Source organism: Neomonachus schauinslandi, chromosome 14, assembly GCF_002201575.2.
Source record: "Neomonachus schauinslandi chromosome 14, ASM220157v2, whole genome shotgun sequence".
Lineage (NCBI taxonomy): Eukaryota > Metazoa > Chordata > Mammalia > Carnivora > Phocidae > Neomonachus > Neomonachus schauinslandi.
In genome coordinates, this window is record NC_058416.1 from 16842572 (window position 1) to 16859451 (window position 16880).

The window sequence follows — 16880 nt, forward strand, 5'->3', positions numbered from 1 at the left end:
CAACTGAGCCACCCAGGCACCCCTAAAATAAATAAATCTTTTTTTTTTTTTTTTTTTTTTTAAAAGATTTTATTTATTTATTTGAGACAGAGAGAATGAGATACAGAGAGCATGAGAGGGAGGAGGGTCAGAGGGAGAAGCAGACTCCCTGCCGAGCAGGGAGCCCGATGCGGGACTCGATCCAGGGACTCCAGGATCATGACCTGAGCCGAAGGCAGTCGCTTAACCAACTGAGCCACCCAGGCGCCCTAAAATAAATAAATCTTAAAAAAAAAAAATCACATGAGGGCATGGCAGTTCATCAAAAAGTTAAATGTGCACTTTGGCAGCACATATACCAAAATTGGGATGATACAAAGAAGATTAATATGCCCCCTGAGCGAGGATGACAGCAAATTTGTGAAGCATTCCACATATATCTTTTTGTATCTGTATGAGATGATGGATGTTAACTCAACTGTTGTGACAATCACTTCATGATATATGTAAGTCAAATCATTATGCTATGCATCACTTACATCTCAATGAAACGGGAAAAAAATTAGACATAGAATTACCATATGATCCAGCAATCCCACTTCTGGGTATATAGCCAAAAGAATTGAAAGCAGGCACTCAAGCAGATCCTTGTACACCAATATTCATAGCCTCATTATTCACAGTAGCCAAAAGGTTGACAGCCCAAATGTCCATTAACAAATGAATGGATAAACAAAATGTGGTATGTACGTGCAATGCAATATTATCCAGCCTTAAAAAGGAAGGAAATGCTGACACACGTTTACAACATGCATGAACTTAGAAAGCATTACACTAAGTGAAATAAACCAGTCACAAAAGGATAAATACTGTATGATTCCAATTATTTGAGGTACCTAAAAGGGACAAATTCATAGAGACAGTAAGTAGAATAGAGGTTACCAGGGCTTGCAGGGGAGAAGAGAATGGGGAATTATCGTTTAATGGATACACTTTTTGTTTGGAATAATGAAAAAGTTCTGGAAATTGATAGTGCACAACATTGCATTGTGAATGTACTTCACGCTACTAAGTTGTATGCTTAAAAATGGCAAAAATGGTAAATTTATATTATATATAGTTTACCACATACACACACAAAAAGAATCACCCAAGAAACCTGAAAAACCCACTGATACCTGGGCTATAGTCCTGAGAGACTCTAATTTTAATTGGTCTCAAATGGGGCAATAGTAGCTTTTAATGTATCCCTCAGGGTATTCTAATGTACAGTCAGGCTTAAGAAGGGATACTTAATCTCCAGGGCAGTGAGGCTCAGCCTTGACTACACATTAGAACCATTTGGGGAGTTTTAAAATACACTGATATCTGATCTTACGTCCAGGATTCTTATTTCACTGGCTTGGGGATCCTGCCTGGTCACTGAAATTTTTTTTCTGCATTCCCCATCTGATTCTAATATGCAAGCTAAGGCGAGAATCTTTGCTCTAGGGACACCCCAGGATCTCTGCCTTTCATTCCGCCTTGGGAGAACCAGTATTTCTGTCAGTGATGAAATCAGGGGCAGAGTGCAGGAAGGACTTCTGATGAGAGTCGAAGGGCCAAAGGCCACTTGATTCCTTCTCTTTCCCTCCACAGAGTCAGAATGTTAAAAATGGGAGAAGCAAAGCCCAGTAGAGGGCCCAGGAGAAAAGGGTGAAAAAAATCTATTACGCTCACTCTTATGAGAGAGAAAGGCTCTTTATTCTTCTTGTAGGCATCTAGCTCCTAACAGCTTCTAACATGGGCAGTGTTCCCCGTCCTACCCCTCATCCCCCTTTGAGTTCCCCTCCCTCCTTAGGAGGGGCTCAGAGCTGACCTGCTCAACCAGGGACCCAAAGAGCCAGGGCTGATAGGAGTATCCCAGTCAAGGGGCTATATTGTTGGTGCATGAAAAACTGGCCGGCTTATCTAAAAAGAGCATCGAGATGGTAGACATACACCATCCTCTGGATGATCCTGACTTACCTTCAGCCAGTCTTTTGTCACTTGTATCTTTGGTATTTGTATTTCTGTTCTTCTACATACATGTTGGCTCATTCTGTTTATTAGGTCCTGTTGTAGGCTGCTATCTTGTTTGGGAATGCCTTACTCCAGCCCTAGGTCCTTGGGACCAAGGCCAACTAGACCAGGCATGGGGATTTAGTCATGCAGCTGAAAGGCAATGTGGGATCAGGGTGGCCCCTAAAGATAGGAAGTATGGAGAGAGCAGATGAGGCCAGTCCTGCTCTAGGCCTTGAGGTAAAGTAGTGGTTCCCCATTAATCTGTATCATTTCATCATGGCAGAATTCCACCATCAGGATTTTGGCTGGTCACTTGCCCAGTGGTGGTAAGTGCCTTTAATGTCCCCTATATCACATTCCTCTCTTCCATATATATGGCCCTTGGGAACCAACCCAACACTGGAGAGGGGACTTGGGGTTCCAGATCCTGGCTATCCCTCCAGGCACAGCAGACAAGGGACACAAATAATAAAACAGAACCTGTGTTTTCTAGGAACCTATGATCTTGTTGAAGAGATGAATTACATAAACATGAAAAAGTGGCAGAACAACATGTTGAACCTTAGGATTTCTGTACTGTTAATGTAGTCAAGCTCATTAGTTTTCCAGAGATGGGCCACGAACAGAGAGAAATAAACTTCTAGGATTAGGAATGGTGGACCCAGAGAGTTAAAGGAATCTGAGCAATGAAGGTATGATTATTTCCTGGATAATAATGGTATAACTTATATGTTTTTAAAAATGTGGCAACTGTGATCATTCTCAGTTAATGACATTAACCTTTGCTTGTGAACATGCTCAGGGAGAAAGGTGCTGGCTCTCTACTCCATGCCTGCAAAGGTGACCTGTTCTGTTTTCTGGGGTGACTGATGGAGGACCTCAGCAGACTTTCACAAGGTGTTAGTGATGATTCAAAACTCCTGATTGCGTGGGCTGTCTCTTCTGAGTCTGGGAATTCCTTGGCATGGTACCTTGAAGACACATTTGGTGGGTCAGATTAGGGGAGTGGACTAGCCACTAAGTCTCCTTCAATCCTAAGGTTCTGAGTAGAAAGGCATTAGGTCCCAGAGGGAGGAAAGCATCTGATCAAAGACCAGCCAAGGAGGGTAACTGCAGCTGCTCCAGGATTGAGTTAAGCAAATTAACATGTAAATACAATTTATTTGTGTGGGGCAGAGGGGCAATATTTAAATGACTGACAGTTGAAGTTGTACTATATTAGTTATTTGCTAAAATTAGATGCTGTGAACAGCATGGCTATTTCAGGAGGATGGACATACACAGTATTAAATTAAAATGCAAGTAATATTTATTTGTTAGAGGAAAGGGGAGGAGAAGTACATGTTTAGTTGACCAACAGCTTAGATCATATTTAAGGCCTTTAAACATTAGTTATATGCTAAGCCTTATATGCTAATTACTAATTTGTTCTGTAAAGCCATCTCAGTGAAAACTTTTCTTTGAAACGTTTTTGTGGGAGGCTAGTTGACATTATGAGTAAAAGGTCATTTACTTAAAATATTCTATAAGTTTTTCGTAAGTGACAGTAATGAATTTTATTTAATGGGGTTTTGTTGTATATAGATCAGAGCTTCTAAATTCCTGGAAATTTTTATGGTATCTTTTTTTTTTTAAGATTTTATTTATTCATTTGTCAAAGAGAGAAAGAGCACAAGCAGGGGGAGCGGCAGGCGGAGGGAGAAGCAGTCTTCCCGCTGAGCAAGGAGCCTGATATGGGACTCCATCCCAGGACCCTGGGATCATGACCTGAGCCGAAGGCAGACACTTAACCCAGGCGTCCCTATGGTATCTTAATATAGGTAGTCGATAGTTATTTTCAGTAATATAAGTAATGAGAAAAGCTTGGCACAAATACACATGTAGTCACCTGTTTAACACTGTAAGCATGGGTGTCAGTCCTAAAGATCATTTTGGCTGACCTAGCCCAGCACCTTCACTTTCAGATGAGAGCCCTGTGGCCCAGAGAGCTTTTTTGCCCCTTCTTGAACCTCTACATAGTAGTTCTCAAAATGTGGTCCTTGGACCAACAGCATCAGCTTTTTAGAAATGCAAATTCTCAGGCCCCACCCCAAACCTACTAAATAGAAACTCTGGGATGGGACCAACAATATGTAGCTTACCAGCCTTCCAGATGATTCTGATCCACCTGAACGTTTAAGAACTACTCCCCCATGCCTTGGCTTTAAAATATCTTGAGGCAATAATTTCCCTTAGATCACTCTCAGCCACATAGAGATTTACTTCCTGTTTTATGTCTAAATTTATCTCCCTGAAGCTTTGAAGGGCGTGTCACACAGTCTTCACAAGTGTCTTACGTTCTTTTGCGGGCAACAGTGCAGGTTGGGTCTCAGCAGAAGGGGAACCAAGCTGAGAGGGGAGATTAAGACAGAGCTGGCAGTGGGCAGGGAGGGGGGAAACAAGGGCTAATCTTCAGTCCCTCCCCGTTATCATTATTTGATGATTTGGTAAGCCAAGATCCACTCCAAAGAGGAGCATGGCACAGTTCAGTTGGGGGGTCTGAGTTTCTAAGACAAATAACATGGAATCAAGGGAGTACAGAGTGGGGACATAACTTAGGAGCTACATAGTAAAGAAGATGGGAATCTAGAATATTGGCCAACATTCTCCCAGAAATTCTCTGATTACCAGCAAGATAGAATCAAGAAGGGTCCAGCCCTCTGGGAGTTGAGCACTGTTGACAAGCTAAAAAAAGACTCCAGATGGACTGGCTGTGATTCAAGATAGGATGCTACTGCTCCCACCCACTCCTGCTAACCTGGTTAGCAGAGAAATCCAGGGATTCAGGATGCCCAAAAAATTGAGGATTCAGAATGCCAAGGGAGCCATGGGAGGCCGCTGTCTCTGAGGTCTTCACAATGCTGTTTGGAAAGACAATACACTGTGTGGTTACTGTTTTGTCTATCTAGAGTAGAACTCCCGGCTCAGAAATACTGCTTCTCAATGCGTGGTTCAGTGGGAGCTCCCAGTTTCTTACCAGTCTGTTTCTTTAACTCAGTGATTGGCTGGAGGTAGGCATGTTCTCCAAGCTGGGCCAGTCCTGGGAATTTCTTTCTTTTTTTTTTTAAAGATTTTATTTATTTATTTGACAGGGAGAGAGCCAGCTAGAGAGGGAACACAAGCAGGGGGAGCGGGAGAGGAAGAAGCAGGCTTCCCGCCGAGCAGGGAGCCCGATGTGGGGCTCGATCCCAGGACCCTGGGATCATGACCTGAGCTGAAGGCAGACGCTTAATGACTGAGCCACCCAGGCACCCCCCTGGGAATTTCTGACCTTCAACCAGATGAAGAGGGTCTCAAGCTGTGAGGTGGCAAAACTGGAAGGTAAAAATCTGAGCTGTTTGGTGGGCATGTCCCCACTGGCTGTGTGGAAGAAGCCAGTAAGGTGGCGGGGAAAAGTGACTGGTACACTGAGGACGAGAAATGAGAGGTGGAGAAAGGATAGGTGGTGCTCCAGTCCCTGGTTGTGGTCATCCTGAGCCTGGCTCATACCTACCTTTTCAGCAGTTCAGTTGGCTGAGCCAACAAATTCCCTTTTTTGCAGTAGGGGAGGGGAAAAAAGAGTTTCTTCTACCTTCTTGTGTTCAGTAATTGGGGCCTGGAAATTACACTGACAAAAGACAGATGAACAGGAGAAAAGGTTTATTTTGTATGCACAAGAGAACCATCAAGGAAAGCAGCTGGCTTCTTAAATGGTTGGAGTTAGAATATTCTATACCTAATTTAGTAGAAGAAAGGGAGGAGGGAAGAAAAGGCTTCTTATGGGAAGAACAAATAGGTTTTTTTTACATCCCTTTTTTTTTTTTTATTTGCAGTAGAAACAAATGAAAATGGGAGAAAATGTTAGCATCAAAAATGTTGAGTAAGTCACTCTTAGAAAAGGTTTGTAACTTTTCAAATAGGTTTCTTTAGGAAAGGCAAATGGGTTTTAGGAAAAAAAGAGGAGGATAAGAAGGTTTGTGATAATGTTTTCTATATAGGTACGAAAGGTCTTTCCATTTTCAGGGTCATAAAACTGCCCTGGAAAACGGATTTGGGGTAGGTTTTATTCATGTTCTCCCTTCTCAGAGTAGATCAGCTCTGAAGAGGAATTTATGGCAGCCTTATTTCTGAGAAGTTGCTGCTTTTAGTCAGACAAGGGGAGCTCCCAGAGCCGTACCCCCCCATCTGCTGAGTCTCAAAAATGTCTTCAGCTTAAAATAATCATTACGCCAAGGTGGCATACTTTGGTGTGCCATATTCTGATCCCCTTCATTGCTGAAGCCAATTTGTCTCTAGGTACTATGTCTCACTTCACAACAGCTTTTGTAGGTGCTTTAACAAAACACCTTGTAAAGTTTTTAATTATTTTACTTCCTATTCTTTTAAAATTTATCTATTTGTTTATTTATTTGAGTGAGAGAGAGAGAGAGGGAGTGTGTGCATGCAGAGGGAGGGACACAGAGAGAGAATCCTAAGCAGACTCCCTGGTACGGCCCTGAGATCATGACCTCTTAACCGACTGAGCCACCCAGGCACCCCTCTTTTTTTTCTGAAAGATTTATTTATTTAAGGGGGGAGGGGCAGAAGGAGAGGGGGAAAGAGGGAATCCACAAGCGGAATGCTCTCTGAGCACGAAGCCAGACACGGGGCTTGATCCCAGTACCCCGAGATCATGACCCCCAACCAAAACCAAGAGTTGGACATCTCAACTGACTGAGCCACACAGGTGCCCCTATTTTACTTTATTTTAAAGTGGAGACATGATCAATTCATACTATTTTTAAATTTCATATTTCGAGAGCAGTTTTAGGTCTATAACAAAATTAAGATTTCCAGTATACCCCGTGTCCCGGCACATTTTTGACTTCCCCCATTATCAGCATCACTCACCAGAATGATGCATTTGTTAGAATTGATGAAATCTACCTTGTCACTTCATAAGCACCCAAAGTCCATAGTTTACCTTAAAATTCACTCTTGGTGCTATCCATTCTGTGGGTTTAGACAAATGTATAATGACATATATCCATCATTATAATACAATACAGAGTATTTTCACTGCTCTGAAAACTCCTCCATGTTCCACTTATTCTTCTCTGGCAACTGTGGATTTTTTTTATTGTCTCCATAGTTTTGCCTTTTCCAGAATGTCATAGCATTGGAATCATACAGTATGTGGTGTCTTCCTATTGGCTTCTTTCACTTAGTAATATGCATTTAAGGTCCTTCCATGTCTTTTCATGGCTTGGTAGCTCGTTTCTTTTTAGTGCTGAATATTAATCCATTGTCTGGATGGACCACAGTTTATTTACCCACTCTCCTATGGGAGGACATCTTGCTTGTTTCCAAGTTTTGACGATGACGAATTAAGCTGCTGTAAACATCCGTGTGCAGTTTTTTTAAAATTTATTTTTATTTTTATTTTTATTTTTTTATTACTATGTTCAATTAGCCAGCACGTGTGTAGGTTTTTGTATGGACACAAGTTTTCCAGACTCTTCCAAAGTGGCTGTATACTTTTGATTGCTACCAGCAATGAATGAGGATTCATTTACTATCACTGAGCCCACACTGAACTTTTGCATGTTTTTTAATCTTATGAAAACTATGTGTTTAGAAAAATTTGCTTCTAGAAAATTTCTGCCAAAGAATTTTATCACTATAAGTAATTCACATCCACTTATTTGTACAATATTAACCAATTAGGCTTTTCTTTTTTCTGGAAAGCAGGTTACAGTTCACTCTATGGATTGCTTATTGTTCCATTTAGATGTTCCTACATTTGATGACAGATTCCACTAAGGGTATCTCCGGAAGAAATATTTTGTGTGTGTGGAAGTAGTGCTGTCAGCTCAATAGCTTCTAGCCTGAGGTCATTTTTGTTGTTGTTGTTGTTGTCTTGTTTGTTTTGTTTTAAAGATTTTATTTATTTGAGAGAGAGGGAGACAGAGAGCAAGCGCAGGAGCAGGGGGGCGGGCAGAGAGGGAGAAGCAGACTCCCCGCCGAGTGGGGAGCCCGATGCGGGGCTTAACCCCAGGACCCTGAGATCATGACCTGAGCTGAAGGCAGACGCTTAACCGACTGAGCCACCCAGGTGTCCCGAGCCTGAGGTCATTTGTAACATCAGTTTGACCAACAGTAACTCAGCTTCATTCCCAGCTGTCTTCAGAGCTCAACAGATACTCCCTGATTCTGGTGACTTAATATTCAGGTGATTTGTCAAGTGAGTTTTAAGTATCTTCTGTTTAACTGAATGCTTTAGACCTATTCTCTTCAAAAGATATTTGGGGACAAGCGTATCCCTAAAATATGGGGTAAACAAAGACTAAGGCAAAGAAAGCTTAAATGCTCCAATTCTATCATTCCTGAGTGCACACTTGCACTGCGCTTACCTAGTATCGAATGAAATAACGTGGACTCTTGAGATTTGGCTGCAAACTTTTGGTTTCACCCTGTTATGTTTCCTCCCTTTGTGGTTAGCTACTTGGGAGGGGATTTCCGGAGATGTGGGCTATACAGTTTGTTTCCCAAAATATTTTGCATTGTTTTGGGTGAGAGAGTGCATTGCCTACTCTGTAATACCTAGATCTCAAAGAGCTGATACAACTTATAGCCATAATCACATGAGTATAGTGTGTCTCAGTGGTGACACATTCTTTCATAAGAAAAGAAAACATTAAAAAAATATTCTTTTTTAATTTGGTAAAATATACATAAATATCTACCATTTTAACCATTTTTAAGTGTGCAATTCAGTGGCATCAAGTTCTCAGTGCTGTGTAACCCTAGCTACTATCTATCTATTCCCAGAACTTTTTCATCCTCCCAAACAGAAACTCTCTGTTACACGGTAACTCCCCATTTCTCTCTTTCCTCCTGGTCCTTGGCAACCTCTCTTTGACTTCCTGTTTCTATGAATTTGCCTATTCTAGGTACCTGATATAAATGGAATCATACAGTATTTGTCCTTTTATTTCTGGCTTATTTCACTTCGCATAATACTTTCTAGGTTCATCCATGCTCTAGGATGTTTCAGAATGTTACTTTTTGAAAGCTGAATAATATTCCATTGTATGTATAGACCACATTTTATTTATGCATCTGATGATGGGCATTTGGGCTGTTTCTACCTTTTGGATATTGTGAATAGTGTTGCTATGAGCATCATTGTGCAAGGAGCTCATGGAGTCCCCACTTCCAATTCTTTTGGGTATGTACCTAGGAGTAATTATGTTTAACTTTTTGAGGAATTGAAGGAAAATTTATGAACTATCCTATTTTTTTCTTCATTAACCACAAGTTGTATCTGCAGGCCCCAGAAGTGTTGTGATAGAATGTCTCATATTACACTATTGTCCCTTGGGTAGACCCCACAGCACGTGAAATGCTCTAGAAGCTGGTTTGGTATTCCTGATATAGGGCATGGTGGGGGGAGGCAATTCACTTTGGGGTATCTTATCTGAACGCATGATATTTCCTTACAGAAGGGCTCTATGTCTTTTCCCAAAAGGACCCTGATTGTCAGGGCAACTCCAAAACTAACCCTTCATCCTTGGATTGATCCAGATTGGGTCCTTTATAGAACTGGACTAAATCCCAGAGCTTCTCCAGGCAAGACTAGAAAAGCAGCTCCCTCTTCTGAAACTACCAAATCACATTCATCACCAAGTCCTGCCACTTTTTATTCTTCCTTGGCGCTTGATCCTCTTTCCTTTCTATCTCTGCTGCGACCATCCTGGTCCAAGTTACCCTCATCTCTCTTGTGAACTCCTAAAATGGCATCTCTTGCTGGTCTGCCCCCATGCACACATCTTCACACTGTAGCCAGAATGATCTTTCTGAAGGTCAGATCTGATCATGTCACCAACAGGGTTTTGGTGGAGGGAACCAGATAGGAGGATCATAAATTTCATATGGAGAAGTAAATAGGTAACAACCAGGAAGTTTTTGAAAATCAAGGGCAATGAGAAGAGACCAGCCTTTTCAAATATCAAAATAGATTAAAGAAGCCATAAATACTAAAATAGTTTTATGTCACACATGGGTAGGCAGATCAATGGAACAGAATACAGGACTGCAAAAGAGACCCAAAATAGATGTTTCCCTAACTCATGCATCACACTAAAGCAAGTTCCAACTGTATCAGCATTTTAGATAATATTTTAAAAAATGAAACCATAAAGATACAAGAAGAGAATTCAGGAGAATGTCTTTATATTCAGAGTAGGAAGGGCTTTCTGAATATGAAAAATAGACGACTTGAAAGAAAAGATAGGTGAATTTGTGTACATACAAATGAAGATTTTGTTTGTGGAGAAACAGCATACATAGCACAAAAATGCAAGTGACAAACTGGTAACTATATTAAGGACAAGGGGTATTATTCTTAACCTATAAAGTACTCATAAGATAATTTAAAAAGATTAATTATCAACAGAAAGATGGGCAAAGAATATGAATAGGCAGTTCATAGACAAAAATAATTCAAATGGCTTTTGAATATATGAAAAGATACTTTACCTCTTTTTAAATAACAGAAATGCAATTAATAGAATAATGTAATTCCACTATTAAATTGGCAAATAAAAAATCCTGATACTAGATTGTGCTTCAAATCTGGTATCTCATATATTGCTGGGAAGAATGTAAATTTATATAACCAAATTGAAGGACAATTTAACAATATCTATCAAAATGAAAAATGCACTTACCGTTTGATCTAGCAATTCCATTTCTAGAAATTTATCTGAAAAATATGAGACTCACCTACAAGGATGTCATGAGAACATTCTAGAACCAGTCATATATTCTGGCAGGAGAGCGCACACAAAAGACTTTCAGGGAGGAGTCATCACTGGAAGAGTAAAACATCTGACACTTTCTTAGCTAAGATAAAAGAAATTCTCCACCATCAGCCAACATCTGACATGGTATATGTACATATGTATGGATGGTTGAAAAGATCTAACTGCAGCAACAACTGTTGTTGCTGAGTTCTAAGGTTGGAGAGAGAGATCCTCAAGTTTCCTTCTGCAACCAACATTAATTTTTAAATGAATTCCCTTCCAAAAAGTACCTGTATTTCCTTCCCCACGAGTAACTTGTGCATCATCCCACACTTATATTTTCTGATGAAGCACATATCATATCTGCTCCTGAGACCAGCTCCATAATTTGCAGGGCCCACTGTAAAATAAAAATGTAGGGCCCCTTGTTCAGGAATAACTAAGAATTCCATGGTGGCAATAGCAGAGCATTAAACCAAACATGTGGCCAATGTGAGCAAGAGGCCCTGTGTGACCCCACCGGTCACAGGCCCACCCCTGCTAACCAGCTATACCAAACTCCTTTTTTAGTTCCTTTAAATAAGCTGAGCTTTTGCACACATCACTTTGCACAAGCTCTTACTTCTATCAGAATGTTCTTCTGCAGACCCCTTATCCTTCTCCCCAAAGCGCCTATTCATCTTTCAAAACCCCCGTTATGTTACTGCCTTGAAGCATCCTTCGCCCCGTTCCCTCTCTTCCCTCTGAGAAGCCCTCCTGTATACTTTCTTGGCTCCCTACGCACACCTGTATGAGGGCAGAGGTTCTGGCTTCTGCTTGTCTGTGTGCCCAGCCCCTCCCCTACACGGTGCCAATTACTAACAATTAGTGGGCACTTACCATATAGCAAGTAATGTATTAGGAACATTCCATAAGTAACTTACCACTACATCAACCTAAGGAAGACGCTGTAATTATTCTCATTTACCAAAGGAGTTTCAGGGAGATAAAATGTATCCAGGGCCACCCATCTAGGGGCAGATATGTTAAGGAAAGTGGACTGAGTTTAACACTTTAGTGCATAATTAATTCTGACCAGTGGCCTAAGACGTAACAATAGATTATGAAGCCCACGCTTGAAATAGCTTTGTATAAGCAAACTTAAGGAAATAGAGACTCTCTAACCAGGTAACTGAGGGTCTCCCTTACTTCAGAAGTACAAGAGTACCTTGAATATTAAAGACAGTGTCTTCTTACTGCCCCTTCCCCCATAATGCTGATTTTCATCAATGATGGTGATGTCTCAAAGTGGACCCTTTGAGTTTCACATATTCTAGGTAAACATTTGCCCTCTTTGGGCATTCTCTTTAAAATGCAAATATTCTCCAAAGTTAAGGCATTAAATTCCTAACTCTGTAATGGGTATGAGTTTATCACAGACTTTTCTACTCTAGCCTTAAGTAGAATAGAGAAATATGGGGCTAAATCTAATTACATGATGTGGTGAAAGGTGGTTGATTGTCCATCAGTTGTCTTTGTGATTTTCATCATGTGGTTCACTGGCTACTTGCATGGGGTGTGTGGGAGGGGTTGTTGTTAAAAATGAAGATTTGTGGCCTTGAACTCAGACCCACTTAGTCTGAATCTCTGGGAATGGGCCCCTAAATCCTGCTTTTGAACAAGAGCCCCAAGAGATTCAGATGCACGTTGAAATTCAAGACTAAGTGCTTTAAGGGTCAATGTAAACTCCAGATAGAATGACATGAAAATATCCTGGACTGTATGTTTTGTCCTTGTCGCTACTTCTATACTGGTATGAAAATTATGGGGAGGAGTCCCCCAACACTGCATGGTAAGGACAGAAGGAATACTGGAATAGGGGAGAAAATGGAATCGAAAGAAAAGATTTAGGGAATGACACCTCAAAACTTTCAGTCTTTCCCGGGGCTGGTACTGGGCCGGCTAAGGCTTCCCAGAATAACTGTAGTTGATTTTACGTGCGGTTCAGGAAGTTAGTCCTTTGAGACAGCACGAGCAACACACTACCGTGAGAAGACTCTAACATCTAAGACCTGTCCATCCATTCAGTCAACGACCATGGCTTGAGCCGTTGCCAACCAGGCGCTGTGCTGATTCCTGGAGCTGTAGGGTGAGCAGGTGTTTCTCATAAAGCTGACAGACTGGTTGGAGCGAGAGGTAACCCTCGAGAAAACTTAAGGGGTCGATACTGGACATTGCTTTCAACACTTGCGTGAAGTAAAGGAATAAGTTGTTGGGTCAGTGATAAAAATGGAAAGCTATGTCGTGATAGTATTTCAGCTTCCCTGTATGGGGGGAAAGTGACTATGAGGAAATCCTCAGCGCTTTTAGGGTTTGGGACATTTTATTTGCAGTGAAAGGGGCTGGTCAGACGGTGCGTAATGAGGCATCGTGGCACAGTTAAGGGTTATGTCAGCAGTGGGACAAATGGTTTGCTCATGATCGGGAATAAATTCATTTTAATGGTGCAGTTTTCAGACTAGAGCAGACTTATTCTCTACTCCCCGCCCCTCCCCCGTCTTCAACTCTGTCTGAATCTGGGCTTGTCGGAATGTGTGATTTGGGTAAAAAGAGGAAGTTGGATTAGGCAATCGGGAAGGCCCTGCAGCTATTTTTGTTCTTCTGGAAAAGAGGGATCCTTTGCTCCCGTTAGCCTGGAAATGGAATGGAGCAGGAAAAAGTCTAAAATGCGTCTCAGGTAAGTCTAGACGGGTGTATCTACACAAAGCACATCCACAGCAGAGCTGGTTCCAGGCGTGGCATCGATCCCGCCCTCCTGAGCAGGAACCACAAGGAAGTGGAATGACGGCCTCAGGCCTCCAGGACTCCACGAGTGTAGCTGAGGAAACTACACAGACGTGTGCACTAGTAGTCAGAGGCAGCAACAAAATGTAGTTGGCTGAGCCTGCTTTAACCTCCTCCTCTGGGCCACAGTGGGTTTCCAGGGAGGAGGTAAACACAGCCTAGCACGGTCTTCCTGCCCAGCCTTTAAAAAAACTCCCACCATCCCCACCCTGATTTTTAAGAATTCAAGGACCTCAGAGTGCCAAAACCAATGGGTGACATGTCTGTTCACAGAAGGGAGGCGCAGGAATGTTGGATCGGGAGCTTGCCAGCAGGAGGGTGCCCCTCAAGTTGAGCCATGGAGGAGGCAGAAGGACCGGTCAGCAAGGATACAACGTGGGGTGTTCGGGTTGTATGTGTGTTGGGGGAGTGAAGAGGAGGGCCTGGTGGGAGCAGAGAGCCTATGGGGGGAGCAGAGTTCAGTGAAAGCATTTCGACCTACTGGTCAAGGTATTACTGTCCTGGCAATGTGCGCTCACATAGTCCAGCTTAATGCCAGTATACGATAAATTCTCTTTGAGAAGTCTCTGGGGTGCTGGTGACATGTGCCAAGGACAGTCTGTGTCATTGATTAAGCTCTGATTGTTAACCCATCGACTCGGGTGAGGGTATGGCTGAAACGAATAAGAACGCTGAGGAACCCAGGCAGGATGAATGTTTGACTACAAGGCTTATACCCTCCCCACAGAAGAGCAGAGTCATCCAGAAACCAGGCCTACATTTCCCTCGGAATTTACTTCTGGGCCGGCTCTCATCACAGGACAATAGAGGACTTGGGAATGTCCACCTGAGATGTTTAGCTTTATTCCATTAATGATGGGGAATCATTGAAGATTTATCAGCAAGGGAGAAATATGAAAAACAACAGTGTTTCTAGAAGACTGGTCTGAAGGCTGCCCGCTAGTAGCCTCAGCTGATGGTGGCTGTGGTGCTGGGAAGTGGGGGTGACAGTGGTAGCCCCGGAAAGAGGAGGCTGGTGGGCTACTGCTGTGGTCCCATCACTTAGGGGTGGGGGGGGAGTTGGACAGAAAAAAATGGACTCCGATTAACCCTCATTGAGTAAATGCATATGGAGAAGTGCCTGTGTAACACAAATGTTAACTGGTGGTTATGTTGTTACAAGCACACACAGCCACAGTTCGCAGGTCAGAGATGACTGTTTTTCACCCTGCAATAAGATTCTCTTTGTGTCCTTGGGAAGACCGGTTTGGTACACCTTATGAGAAGAGTATCTGTGAAATAGAAAGAAGGGCCATATTTTCAAGGCTGTAGTCACAAGCCCTCTGATGGGGGCAGCAAAGACGGGAGTCTGCTGCGCCGGCAAAACCGAGCTCAGAACCCAGCCACACGAATCTTTTACACACAGAAAGGGATAGAACTGCATGAAGCTTGGGCAGGACTCTGGAGTTCAAGAAAGGGAGAGAAGGCAACAGGGGTCGACCGCTTCAGAAAGCTGTGATGTGGAGGGAATCTCTTTTGTGAAATTTTGCTCCAGGTAAGGAACTTACACGTTTCCTGCTCATTTATCACTTAGGTAGAATTGACTGGCCCCTTAATTGACCACGCAACTATAGAAGTAAGTGGTAGGAATAGGAAACATAATAGTTTGCCAAAAACCCTGATTTAAGATCCTGTTAAGTTTTACTCTGCTTTTGAAATTGTTGTTACTAATGCAGAATCTTGGGCATTCAGCTCTGCAAAGCTACCTCCCTGCAGGTAACCTGGGGTAAAGGAGCGCAGGAGCTCTTTCTCCTGACCTTTGCAGGGCCCCTTTAGAGCACACCATTTCCCCTGCTACCTATACGTTTGTTGGAGGACAGGCTCGAATGCCGCCTTGTTGCATAAGAGAGTGGCATAATGACACTGTCAAATGAGCAAGTGTCACATCAGGTGGCTGGTGATAATTCTTGTCTTAGACTTTTGGCTCTTTGGGTATCTGTCATGAGGAATATCATGTTCAGGAGGATTTATTCACTAGGTATCTGTTTCTTGGGTTCATAGCAATTGAGATCTGAAGTAATCATTCAAAGTCACAGGTTTGTCCAGTAGGTCCTCTGTTTTTTGACATGACTCTAGAATAAAGGTCAGGTCAAAGGCATCCAAACTGGAAAGGAGGAAGGAAAATTATCTCCGTTTGCAGATAATGTGATCTTATATGTAGAAAGCCCTGAAGACTCCACAACAACAACTAAAACAAAAACAAAAAAACAAAACCCCGCAACTGTTAGAATTAATAAACAAATTTGGTGAAGTTGCAGGATACAAAAACAACATAGAAAGATCAGTTGAATTTCTATGCACCAATAACAAACTATCTGAAAAGGAAATGAAGAAACAACTCCATTTACAATAGCACCAAAGAAAATAAAATACGAGGGCGCCTGGGTGGCTCAGTTGGTTAAGCGACTGCCTTCGGCTCAGGTCATGATCCTGGAGTCCCGGGATCGAGTCCCGCATCGGGCTCCCTGCTCGGCAGGGAGCCTGCTTCTCCCTCTGGCCCTCCCCCCTCTCATGTGCTCTCTGTCTCTCTCATTCTCTCTGTCTCAAATAAATAAATAAAATCTTTAAAAAAAAAAAAAAAGAAAAGAAAATACGAGTAAATTTAATCAAGGAGGTGAATGACTTGTACACTGAAAACTATAAAACACTGATTAAAGCAATTAAAGCAGACACAATTAAATGGAAAGACATCATGTTCACAGATTAGAATTAATATTGTTAAAGTGTCCATACTACCCAAAGTGATCTACAGATTCAATGCAATCTTTCTTTTTTAAGCTTTTATTTATTTATTTTTATTTATTTATTTTTTTAAGATTTTATTTATTTGACAGAGAGACACAGCGAGAGAGGGAACACAAGCAGAGGGAGTGGGAGAGGGAGAAGCAGGCTTCCCGCCGAGCAGGGAGCCCGATGCGGGGCTCGATCCCAGGACCCTGGGATCATGACCTGAGCCGAAGGCAGCCGCTTAATGACTGAGCCACCCAGGCGCCCTTTAAGCTTTTATTTTTAAGTTATCTCTACACCCAGTGTGGGGCTCGAACACATGACCCCAAGCTCAAGAGTCGCATGCTCTTCTGACTGAGCCAGCCAGGCGCCTCTCAATGCAGTTTTTATAAAAATCCCAGGGACATTTTTTTTTTAATAGAACAGAAAAAACATCCTAAAATTCATATGGAACCACAAAAGACC

General features: G+C 42.3%; 1 non-coding gene across 1 annotated transcript; it reads left to right on the forward strand.

Moving 5' to 3' along the window:
• Positions 1-315: 315 nt before the first annotated feature.
• LOC123326666 lies at positions 316-419 on the forward strand. The gene has a single exon (XR_006541240.1). It is a non-coding gene; the product is annotated as a U6 spliceosomal RNA (small nuclear RNA).
• Positions 420-16880: the final 16461 nt, after the last annotated feature.